General features: G+C 55.6%; 1 pseudogene; it reads right to left on the reverse strand.

Moving 5' to 3' along the window:
- Window positions 1-205: 205 nt before the first annotated feature.
- LOC113982685 overlaps window positions 206-12,114 on the reverse strand; it is a 37,083-nt pseudogene continuing 25,174 nt past the window's right edge.

Genomic DNA, 12,114 nt, shown 5'->3' on the forward strand with positions numbered 1-12,114 from the left:
CACCTATTTCATGTGTCCTTATGCTCACATGTGCATATGCCTGTCACAATATATATATTGTCAAATCACAATTGCTATGGATATATGGATATTATTAATGTGTCAAACTGTGGGGTTTATTAATTGAGACAGGGAAGCAGATATGTTTCTGAATGTTAGTTCTTTCTCTGTGTCCATTCAATCCCACATGCCTCAAGCCCTGCACTCACACAATGTATTGGCACTGGTAGGGCTTCCCTTACTGGTGGGTCCGTTGGTGTGAGGTCAAGGTAGAGCTCTGGGCGAAGCTCTTCCCACACTCCCCACACTTGTAGGGTCTCTCTCCAGTGTGGATGCGCCGGTGCCTGACGAGGGTGGAGTTCCGGTTGAAGCCCTTCCCGCAGTCGGTGCAGCGGAAGGGCCTCTCATCCGTGTGCGTCCGCTCATGCTTCAGGAGATTGGAGCTGGTGCTAAACCTCTTCCCACATTCCAAGCACTTGTAGGGTCGTTCCCCGGTGTGGATGCGCTGGTGGGAGCGGAGGGTGGACCTCTGCCTGAAGCTTTTCCCACACTCCCCACACGTGTAGGGCTGTTCCCCAGTGTGGATGTGCTGGTGGGTGCGGAGGTTGGAGCTGTCACTGAAGCTCTTCCCACACTCCCCACACGTGTAGGGACATTCCCCAGTGTGGATGCGCTGGTGGCTGAGGAGATCAGAGCTGTCTCTGAAGCTCTTCCCACACTCCCTACACATGTACGGCCATTTGCCTGTGTGGATGAGCTGGTGTCGGAGCAGGTGGGAGCTCTCCATGAAACTCTTCCCACATTCCAAGCACCTGAAGGGCTTCTTTCTAGTGGGAGGTTGCCTTGGGACCATGATGTTGGAGCTCATGCTCAAGCTCCAACCACCTTCCCAGCACAGGCTGGCTCTTTCCTCCTCAGAGCACCCTGGGATGGCTTTGGAGCCCCTCCTGCGGGGGGATCTCCGGCCCTTTTCCTCCCCGCTGCCTTCCTGCGCCGGGGAGCCCTTCAAAACGGCCTCTCCCACCAGGGTCTCACGGGGGGATTTGTCCTCCGGGCTCTCCGTCCTCACCTCGGGGCCTGGGGCAGGAAGCAAGAAGGACAGGCAGGGGATTTGCCTCCGGCCCACAGGGAAGGCCAAGGACATCCCCCCAACTCCGGCCCCGGCAGGACGGCCACAAAAGACAAAAGACCGACCCAAAGGGGCACTGACTTCCTCCTCACCTGCCTGGGGGGACCAAGGCATCTTCCTCTTCCTCGCAACCTCCTCCTCCATCCGCCCAAGCTTTGGGAAGAACAAATCCTGATGGGGGGAAAACAAGGGCTGAGCGCGTTGGCTTGGGGGTTCCTCCTGCCCAAGTCCATCTCTAGAACTCACCGGGCATCCTGTGACCATAAAAACCTCCAAAACACCAAGATTCAGCCCAGAAAAACCAAAATCACCCAGATTCAGGCAAAACCCTCTCAGAAATAGCAGGAAGACCTCTGCCCCTCCAATCTGCATAAAGTTGAGATTCAGCTAAAAAATACTCAAAAATATGAAGATTAGACCAAAAAAAGTCTTCCAAATACAAATTGAGGGAACAATCAGGGCTTTGCTCCCTTGGCTTTGCAGGAACTTCCCACAGGCTCTCAGCCTCCTTTGGGCATTCCCTGCTCTGGCGTGGGCTCCTCCCGGGCTGCAGGGGGGTCTCTGCTCCATCCTGGACTCATCCACAGCTCACAGGCCCTTCAGCTCAGGTTCAATCAGAGCTCCAGCCGGTTCTGTGGAGCAGCGATCCCCTGGTCCCCTGCCAGTGTGGGCACCTCACCAGGGCTGTTCCTCAAGGTTCTCTGGCCCCCTGACAGCCTGGGGCTGTTTCTCCAAACCACGTGTGCCAAACGCCCTGGTTGGTCAGTGCCGGCTGGGGGAGTGGGCACTTGGTGAGGGGATGAGAAAACTGCACCCAGGGCTGGGCTGAAAGAGGCTTCAGCACCACTTCTGATGGCCCGGGGGCAGCATCTGGCTTCTCCCAGACAGAGAGAGAGCACTTGTTCCTCTGCAGGGAGTCAAGGGCAGGAGGGTGACTCCTGCTGCGTGGATGGAATGGCAGAGGATCCCTTGGGTCCCCAGATGGATCAGCACTCGGGGATACAAACTGCCCTCAGGCTCAGGATGCAGCTGCCAGCACAGATTTCCCTGAAAAGTCTGCAGTGAGTCAAGTTCTGGAGAGGAGACTGTGCCCCATGGATGGGATTGTAGAGGGGCCCTCAGGTCCCCAGCAGGAATCAGAAACCAGGAATATACACAAAAGCCCACCCTGAAAAGTTCTGGGGGAGTGTCCTGTAGGGAGGGGACAGTGTCACCCCACCAGGGCAGGGCTGGCAAGTGGGAGGCTGCTCCAGGGGTCTGCAAGAGGCCTCGTGCTCTGCTCGGCCCCACCACTGGCTGGTACCAACACCCCCGGCTGCCCCCGGCCCTGGGCAGCTCTGCTGCCACAGGCTATGCCCTCACCATGGCCATGCAATGGCCCTGCCTGTCCCTCACCCGGGGCCCTGCCCGTGGCCCTGTCCCTTGGCTCTCTCTCTGCCAGCTCAGTGTGGGGCACACGGGCTGGGGGTCCCTCCCAAGCCCCCCGGGCAGCCGGCGTTGGCTGGGGGGATGTGACGGCTGGGCCTGCTCAGCACAGCCCCGGCCTCGTGCCCAGCGCCTCTTTCCTGACCCACACAAGAGCTTCCCGGCCCCCCAGGGCTCCCCTGCTGCTGCCTCTGCTCCTGGCCCTGCCTTTGCTGCTCCCTTGGCTGGGGCAGCGGCTGCAGGGGGGGATGGCAGCAGCTTCAGCTCCACGGCACTTCCTGGGGGGAGCTCAGCCTGGGGGGGACGGGCAGGGACCTGATGGGGATGGACAGGGGCCCAGCAGGGACAGACAGGGCCTGCAGGGGAAGGCACAGGGACAACCTGGCCCCCCACACTGACAGGGCTGTCTCTGCTCCTCCTTGCAGGCTCCGTGGCCAGGCACAGTTTGTGTTCCTGGGTGCCCACCATCTCAGCACTTGGAGACGCTCAAATCAGCGCCCGCAGCTCTGCAGCAAAGCCCCAGCTCACCTGGCACACAGGGGATGGACACAGCACCTGTTCGGGGATGGGCACCTTCGCCTCTTCCCCAGCACGGGGCTCTCCTTCCTCAGCAGCACCTCTGCCTTGCACTTATTCTCAGCCTCACCTCAGGGACAGCTCTGGGCTCACCTCCCGCCACTTCTCAGCCTCACCTCAGGGCCTGGGCTCAAGGACAGGAACCTGCAGGGAGGGGACATCAGGTGCAAGCTCAGGGCTGCCTGCTTGCACTGGCCTCTGGGCTTCCTTCTCCTTCTACAACCAGCCCAGAACTCAGCCTGCTTTTCTAACACCACACATTTACACACTAACCTTGGAGATAGATATGGACAGACATCTCTATCACCCTGGGGATAGAGCCTCAAGCATGTGCTGCCACAGGAATGGCAATCACAGAATCACAGAATCAGCCATGTTGGAAAAGACCTCCGAGATCATCAAGTCCAACCCTGGATCCAACCCCGCCGTGCTTCCCAGACCATGGCACTGAGGCCACATCCACTCTCACCTTCAACATCTCCAGGGACGCTGACTCCACCCCCTCTCTGCCCAGCCCATTCCAAGGCCTGATTACTCTCTTGGGAAAGAATTGCTTCCTAATATCCAACCTAAACCTCCCCTGGCACAGCTCAAGACCCAGCCCTCTTGTCCTACTGCTGCTTCCTGGCAGAACAGCCCCACCCCACCTGGCTCCAACCTCCTGGCAGGGACTTGCAGACAGTCAGGAGGTCTCCCCTGAGCCTCCTCTTCTCCAGCCTCAACACCCCCAGCTCCCTCAGCCTCTCCTCACACCATCTGTGCTCCAGAGCCCTCCTGCCTTCCAGCACATCAACACACCCCCAGCTTGGGGTCACCTGCACATTTGCTGATGAAATGCCTGGTTCTGCAGCAGCTGCAGATGCTCAAGGGGCAGCAGGATCAAGTCAGGGGCCTGGGGGGGCCCAGGGGGCTTTGGGGTCCAGGAGGGTCTTGGGGGAGATGGGGAGGGGCTTTGGGGATTGGAGGCACAGACCAGGACAGACCAGGACAGACCAGTACCTTCCCACTGCTCCCCAGATCTCTCCTGGAGCTGGGCTACGTTGTCCTGGGACACCTGAGCCCCCCCAGTGCCCTCCCAGTACAGCCCAGTGCCCCCAGTACAGCCCACTGTGTTCCTGTCCCAGGGTGCCGGGTGATCCCTCTTTGGGGGGTTGGAAGGGATTTGAGGGGGGGGCTGGGAGAGATTTAAGGGGATCTGGGAGGGGGGGGTTGGATAGGAATTTGGGGGGTTTTGGGGTGCTTTGGGTGCATTTAGGGGAGTTAAAAGGTGTCTTGGGAGGTCAAAGGGATCTGTAGGGGGAGGGGATTAAAAGGAAAATGGGGGTTGGGAGACATTTGGGAGGGGTTAATGATGTCTAGGGGGAAAGAGGAGGGGCAGCACCATGAGCAGGTGAGTCCTGATACCCCCTTGGGGTTCCCAAGACCTTCGTGATGTCCCTAATTCCCCCCTTAACACCCTGAGACCCCCCTGGTGTCTCCAATGTCCCCAGGGCCTCTCCGTGGCCATAATTCCCCCCAATTCCACTGTCCCCATACCCCACCCCACTGTCCCCAAACCTCAACCCTGATGTCCCCAACCTTCCATCTCACCCCAGGAGCCCCCCCTGGACCCTCTGACACTAAAAACATTCCCCCTCCCAACCATGCTCACAGAAAGGCAAAGGGCATCTGGGGACATGTTGGGGATAACTGGGGGGCTTTGGGGGGCACTGGGTGATTACTGGGGGATACTGGGATACACGGGGAGGAACCAGGGGGCACTGGGAGGGACTGGGGGAGAACTGGGGCACACTGGGGGACACTGGCAGAGAACTGGGGAGTTACTGGGGGATTACCAAGACACAAGGAGGGGACACTGGGAGGTTACCGGGCCATACTGGGGGTAACTGGGTGCTCCCCGGGATACATTGGGTGGTCACTAAGGGGTTACCGGGCCATACTAGGGATTACTGGCTGCTCACTTGGATACACTGGATGGTCACTGGGCTATACTGAGGGTCACTGGGAGGTTATTGGGATATACTGGGGGCACTGGGATCCCCTTACCCAGATGTAGTATATGTCCCCCCCTGGATTTTTGGGGGCATGCCTAGGACCCCTCCCCTGGGGGCTGGGGGACCCCCCAAACCCACTGCTGGGCTTTAGAGGACTCCACAAAATCCCCTCAAAACCCCCAAAATCCCCTCAGAAATCCACTCCAGGACCCATCGAAACCTCCTCAAGGACCCCCCAACTCGCTGAGGACACCTTATCCCCCCCCTCGGGCCCCCTAAACCCTTTAGTGACCCGCAAAAGCCACCTGGGATACCCCAAGCCCATTCAGGGATCCCCCAGTCCCTCTAAGGGAGCCTCAAAGCCGTCTGGAACCTGATAAACCCCTAGAGACCACAAAAACTGCTGCAAACGTCCCCGCAAAACCCACCCAGGACCCCCAAACCCCCTCAGAGATCCCCCAAGCCCACCTGTGACCCCCCAGTCTCCTCTGAAACCAAAAAGCCCTCAGGGACTCCCAAACCCCTTCAGGGACCTTCAACCTCCTCCCCCCCGAGTCCCCTCAGGACACCGAACCCCCTCAGGGACCCCTCAAAATCTCCTCGGGAACCCCCGAACTCCTCTGCTAAGCCCTCCCGAGCCCTCCAGCCTTTCCACCCCCAGCCGCGCTCCCCGCAGCCCCCGAGGGGATCCCCAGACCCCGCTCCCCCCGCAGACCCCCCCAGCTCACACACCCAAGCGCAGCTTTTCCCGGGGCCGCCGCCCCCGAATCCTCCACGCGCCAAAGATGGCGCCCTTCGCGCGCTTCGCATGGAGACACCCCCGCCGCAGCCAATCAGCGCGCGGCCACGCCCCCTGCCCGCCCTCCGCCCCGCCCCCGCCTCGCGCGGGGCACCCCGGGAGATTCCCCAGTCAGTGCCCGGGAACAGCCCCGGCAGCGCAGCCCCCAAGGGCACACGATGTGCTGGGGGCTGGAGAGGACCCTCCTCAGCCTGGGCAGCAGGGCTGCGGGGGGGGATTCCCTGACCCTCCCCAGATGGGCCCTTCCTGCCCAACAGCTCCTGCTCCAAAGGGCTCCCACACACCCTGGGCCACTTGTCCCACTTGGGCACTGGAGCTGCCCCAGGGCATCTCTGGGCAGTGGCCAGCTCTGGGACTGCTCTGGCAAGTCATGGCCTGAAGCCACGAGTGTGGAATTTAGGAGACACTTGAAACCTCTGCAGAACAGGACTCTTGATAATTGCTGAAGGCTTCCTGGCCAGCATTGCCAGACCTTTGATTTTTTTTTTTTTTAATCTCAACAATTTTTCTCCATTTGTTTCCATTGACAGCACCTTCTATATATTCTATTAAGCTGATTCTTTCATTGTCTACATGAATAGTTTTGTGCAGCTACTTATCAAAGTAAATATCCCACCAGTGATTCAGTTATGGAAACCTGGCTCAGAGGAAGCTCCTGATTTTTGGGGCACCTTTCATCTCTCTAATTTTGCCTCTTTTGTTCTTCCTCTCCCTATTTTTGTCTTGAAAAAGCTCTCCAGGATCTGTGTGCCTGGGAGTTTTTTCACTCTCTGAGCTGTGCCCTGTGCCATGGGACAGGGGACGAATGCACCTTCCAGAGAAATCTGCCCCTCCTGCTCACAGAAGCCCTCTGAGTGCCCAGGTGAGATGGTGCCCAGGCTGCTTTGCTGGTGTGGAATGAAAGGGCCAGGCCAGAAAGGCAGAGGAGGGTGATGGAGGAGACAGGGCCATTTGCAGGGGATGTGTGCAAGGCTGGGGAGATGAATGTCCTGGGGCAGTGAAGGCTGTTCCTGGAGTCACCCCAGAAGTGTCAGGGCTCTGACAGGGCTCCAGAGGGCATCCTCAGTGCCCCTCCTCCCTCCACTTTGGGGGGTCCCACTCCCCTCCCACTCAGTTTGGGGTCCCACCACCCCTTCTGTCCCCTCTGACCCCCCTTTTCCCACTGACCACCCCTTTCCCACCCCCCACTCACCCGAGAGCTCCTCGCCTGCAGCCGGGGGGGCTCCCAGCACCACCAGTGCCCAGAGAAGTCCCCCCAGAGAAGGGGTTGGGTGGGATCCTGGGTGGGCTTTGAGTATGTTTAGGCAGTCCTCCAGAGCCTGTGTGGAGGTTTAGGGGGTTCCCAGCACCTTTCAAAGTGTGCTGGGTGCCTTACTGAGGGGCAGGTGCCCTCCCAGAGCCCCCCCAGAGCGGGCTGACAGGGGGGAACACAGGGGGTCCCCATTCCCGATCCATCCCGGGGCCTGTTCTGCCCCCCCCAAACTCGGCTCCACCCTTTGGGATTCCCCCAAGCCCCTTCCCCACTGCCCCCCAATAACCGGGACTGGGGAGAACTGGGAAGCTTTCCTGGGATCAGGAGTGGCAGCAGGGGAGAGGGGGACACACGACCCCCCCCAAATCCTCACAGGGACAGGGGGGGTCCAGGCTGGGCCCGAGGCCCCGGGGAGGGGCTGCGGCCGCCGCCGGCTCAGGAGCTCTGTGGGGAGAGAAAAGGGGGGGACACCGGGGTGGGGGGTCCCCGGGGGGGCACAGACGCTCTGGGGGGGGGACACACGACCCCCTGAGACCCCCCTCACCTTCTGGCGCAGGTAGAAGCCGAGCCCCAGCGCCAGGGAGACGAAGGCCAAGAGGAAGCCCCCGGCCCCTCCTTGGCAGCAATTGCTGAGGCTGATGGAGCCCGGCAGGGCCGGGGCCGCCGGCGGTGTCCGATCCCGGCAGGAAGCGGGGAGGGCCCCGGGGAGCGGCGGCGGCGGGCGGGGCCCTGGGGGAGCCGCCCCGAGGGGTCCCCGCCGCCCGTGGCACTGAAGGAGCCGCCCCGGGACGGGCCCTGGCGGGGGTCGCCAGAGAGGGGGGGCGAGCTCGGAACGGAATCAGCTCCGGAGAATAAACCAAGGAAAACCAAAGGGCCGCGCCGGGGGAGTCTCCGCCGCCCCGGAGCTCAAAGAGCTGCCCCGCGGGACGGGCGAGGAGGGGCGGCGGTGAAACAGTCGCCCGGGGTGTGGCGAGGGAAGCGGGAATGGGATAAAAGAGAGAGAACAGAGAGAGAAATCGCTTTGTCTCCCCCTCCCTCCCCACCGCAGCTCCCTTTTGTATACAGATAAAAGCAGGGATCAACATGTGCTTCCCTTCCCCCTTTTCCCCTCAGGGAAACAAAAAACAAAAGAGAAAACCTTGGGAAAGAGGGGGAAAAGCCAACTCTGCAAAACTATCTCGTCTGAGATAAGTTGTGCTGCCAAAGGAAATGCTGACTCCAGAGGTGCCCCAGCCCTGCAGATCCCCCACCCTGCCCACTCACACCCTTCAGCTCAAAATTGGGGTTTTCCCCTCCCTGGCACTGCCCAGTCCAGCCCCTCCCTGGTCCCCCCATCTCCCTGCCCCTGCCCCAGCCCAGCAGAGCAGCACACTCAGGTCTGGCCCTGCAGCAGGACATGGAGGCCATGGAGCTCAGGGACAGGCCCTCTGGGGCTGCAATGCTCAGCACATCATCAGCTCAGGCAGCTCCTGCAGCCCCAGGGCCAGCCCCGCTCCCCAGCACAGCAGCAGAGAATCGGCCCCGGGCTCCTCAGGCCCCATTTGCCATCTCCAGGGGCACTGGCCACCACCAGCACCAGCTGGAGCAGCCTCAGCCCCTCAGCCCCCACAGTGGCACCCTGAGGGCAGCACACGGACTCCAGGGAGAAACCAGCAAGGCAAGGACCCTCTGGAGAGTCTGCTCCTTGGCCTTCTTGAGAGCCCTGGAGAAGAAGAGCTGAGGCTTCAGGCTGTGCCCGGAGCAAATGGAGCCCCTTGTGTGGTGGAAAGAGTGCAGTGGAGCCCAGCTCATGCCAGCAGGGCCATGGCCACAGGACTGACCCAGCCCAGCCCAGGGACCAAGGCCCAGAGCACTGAGGCCTCAGCCCAGGCCCAGAAGGGGAGGGGGGCAGGAGAAAAAGAGCAGCTCTCAACAGGCCAAATGCTGCTGCTCCCTGGCACTGCTGCTGTGCTGGGACTCTCTTTCCCTGCCCCTCTGCACACAGGCACTGCCCTGCCAGACTCATCAGAGGTCTCAGAAGAGTGAACTCACAGAAACAAGTCACTGAAGGATCCTTGACTTTGTTTCAATGCATTCCTCATTCACACAGACTCTGAGTCAAATTCAAGATGTAGACAGTGACCCAGACATGGGATGAATAATCAATATTCACTGTACACAACTTTATCCCAGAAGAAAAACCACATGAAAACCCTGACCCACCACCACAGAACCCTGAGCAGGCAGGCTGGAACAAGGAGTCCCATTGTGAATGCTATGGAAGAGAAAACAGGCCCTTTGTGCCTTCAGAAAAGCATCCAGTCATCATTTTCCTCAGGGCATCCTTGAAGGAAAAGACTTCTTAAGACAGATGCCAGAGCTTGGCAGCAGGCTGTCCTTCTCAGCTTGGAAAATCTCTGCTAACTTACCTAACAATGGCACAAACCCCCCACGTTAATGGTGTCAAACAGCTGCATCTGCAGGATTCATGTTCCAGCATTACCTAATGCACAATTATCACACCTCTTTTTAAATTTAAAGGAGAGGGAAAAAAAAAGTGGGAAGTGGGGTGAGACTCCCCACCCCAGTCATCCATCAAGTGTGCATCCTGGCCACTGCTCCCAAGGAATTTAATATATGCTAAAGAGATATAAAAAGACATCAAAAGCTTTCACAAATGAAAGTGCTTCAGAAGCTAGATTTTAATATTGCCAAGTGGGTTTTTGCCAGATTATAAAGTTGACTGAAATACCAGGATACTGCATTTTGGAAGCAGCAGCAGCAGCTCACATATTGCCTTGTATTAGTGGCTGAAGTGTGTTGCTGATTCCAAAGCCAGACTATCATCATCTGTAGGGGAGAGTAGATAAATAAATGAATAAAAATTCACATTCCCTACCAACCCTGCTGCCTTGAAGCACTCTTTTCAAGTGCAGCCTCCACAGGAAAAAAAAAGTGAAGACCACTTTATTTGGATCATAGTGCTTTCCCCAGGCAGGAATTTTTATTTCAGTTAGAATCTTTGAACCATTACATTTTCAGTGAGGCATTTTTATATTTACAGTTGACATCTTCATAGAAGAATGAAACCTTTGAGCAACAGCTCTAAAGCATGAAGGTTGCCTGCAGGAAATACTTAAACTATTTTACATCCCAATGGAGCCTGTTGTTTTTAGCTAAAATTTAATAAACCTTAAATCAGTGACCTTTCTTTTACTGAAATCCTGCCCTTTGGAAAACTAACTTTCCCAAGAAACATATTTGGGTGAATAAATGCCAAACAAAGGGCTATTGAAATCTAAACATTTTCTCCATTTATAGCTTGTGAACATTTAGTTCCTAAATTCCCCACTGCTACCTAATGTACAGAACAGTGGTGCCTTGGTTGAATCACATATCATTGATTTCAGAGTGTCACAGGGATCTCATTGACAGGAATCAATTAGAATCCAAAATCAATCAAATATGTTCTTGCACTCTCATTCATCGAATTTTAATATCCCCAAATTAATTGTAAGCATGTGAAAGAACCTAGAAATAAATTTTGAAGAGGTACAAAAATAAGAATCAGTCAACTTTGAGAAGATAATAGTGCATCTGAGCATGTTTCCTGCCTGCTGGGGTAAGTTAATGGTGAATCCCACCTTCCCTTCCCAGCACAGGCTGAGATATATTCTTTTTGGAACATGAAAATACCCAGGGACTGAAGGCAGAGGACACACCAGTCAGTGATCCAGCATTATTTTATGAACAGCCTGTTACACGCCCAATATCAAACATGCTGCCAGGATATTACAAAATGCACAAGTGTGTGACACTGAAAAACTGCACATTGTAAGTGAGCCACTGCACTTCAGGGAGAAAGAAAGGAGAGAATTCCTGAATCTCTACCAAAAGCAGGAATAGATGTGGCCACTTATCCAAAGAGCTGTTCTTGTTGCTGAGGACTCCTCTCTGAACAAATTCACCTGTAATTCTGTCAAGGTAATAAATCCTTCCATTCATTACAGCACACTCAAAAGCACCCTGCTATTTACTGTCAATGGAAAAATGGCCCAAAGTGTCTAAAACATTTCCTTTTGCTCATGTAAAAGTGCTGGCATTTCACTTCCTTCCTGATAAGCCAGTGCCAATGGACCTGATTATTCTTTTCTTATTCAAAGCACATCAGTAGTTCCAAAGCACTCTCCATCTTATCAGGTGTCTGAACAGCACAGTTACTGAAAACAGTTTGTCCTGCTCCTCTCTCCTTCTGCCAGGCTATCAGATAAACCCAACTAACTCTCTGTATTTACACACAATCCAACATAAACTGTGTCTTCAACCCACTGTAGCCTGTTTCTGGCATGTTACAGGTTTGCTGCTTGACATTAGTTGTACCCAAAACAGCAGCAGTGAATTAGCTTAGAACAAAAATATAGTCACTCCATAGCATGGAACACAAAAGGGACACAGGACAGTGTATACACACATATATGAATATTTGTGTATATATAATGTGATATATAAACCCATAAAAACTATATCATTAACTATTTAAAAATTTAAAGCCTCCTTTTCTACTTAGCTAGGAAAAAAAACCCAGACATTCCTAACAAAACGAGCACTCAAATCCATTCCTTAACATCCTGGGTGAAACTGGGAGTGAATACAGCTCTGTGTGTTCCTGTACAGATTAGAGCTGCATCCTAACATATATATATATTATATATACACCATGTGTGAACATTTGAATGTTTAGATGTGTGTATTTAGATATGAGAAAGAGAAATAAAAGCTCCAGAACTGATCCATTTCCTCTGTAAGTGTGCAGGGATTAGAGTGAACTAACTCAGCCTGCCTCATTTAGAGCCAGCTCAGAGATTTTCTTCTCTGTCATATGAAAGGTCCCTGATTAAACTTGTTGCAACACAATGACCATACTCAAATTTAGAGACACTGTTTGCACTGAAACATACTC

This window comes from Pipra filicauda, unplaced genomic scaffold, assembly GCF_003945595.2.
Source record: "Pipra filicauda isolate LSUMZ 115617 unplaced genomic scaffold, ASM394559v2 scaffold958_size45312_pilon, whole genome shotgun sequence".
NCBI lineage: Eukaryota > Metazoa > Chordata > Aves > Passeriformes > Pipridae > Pipra > Pipra filicauda.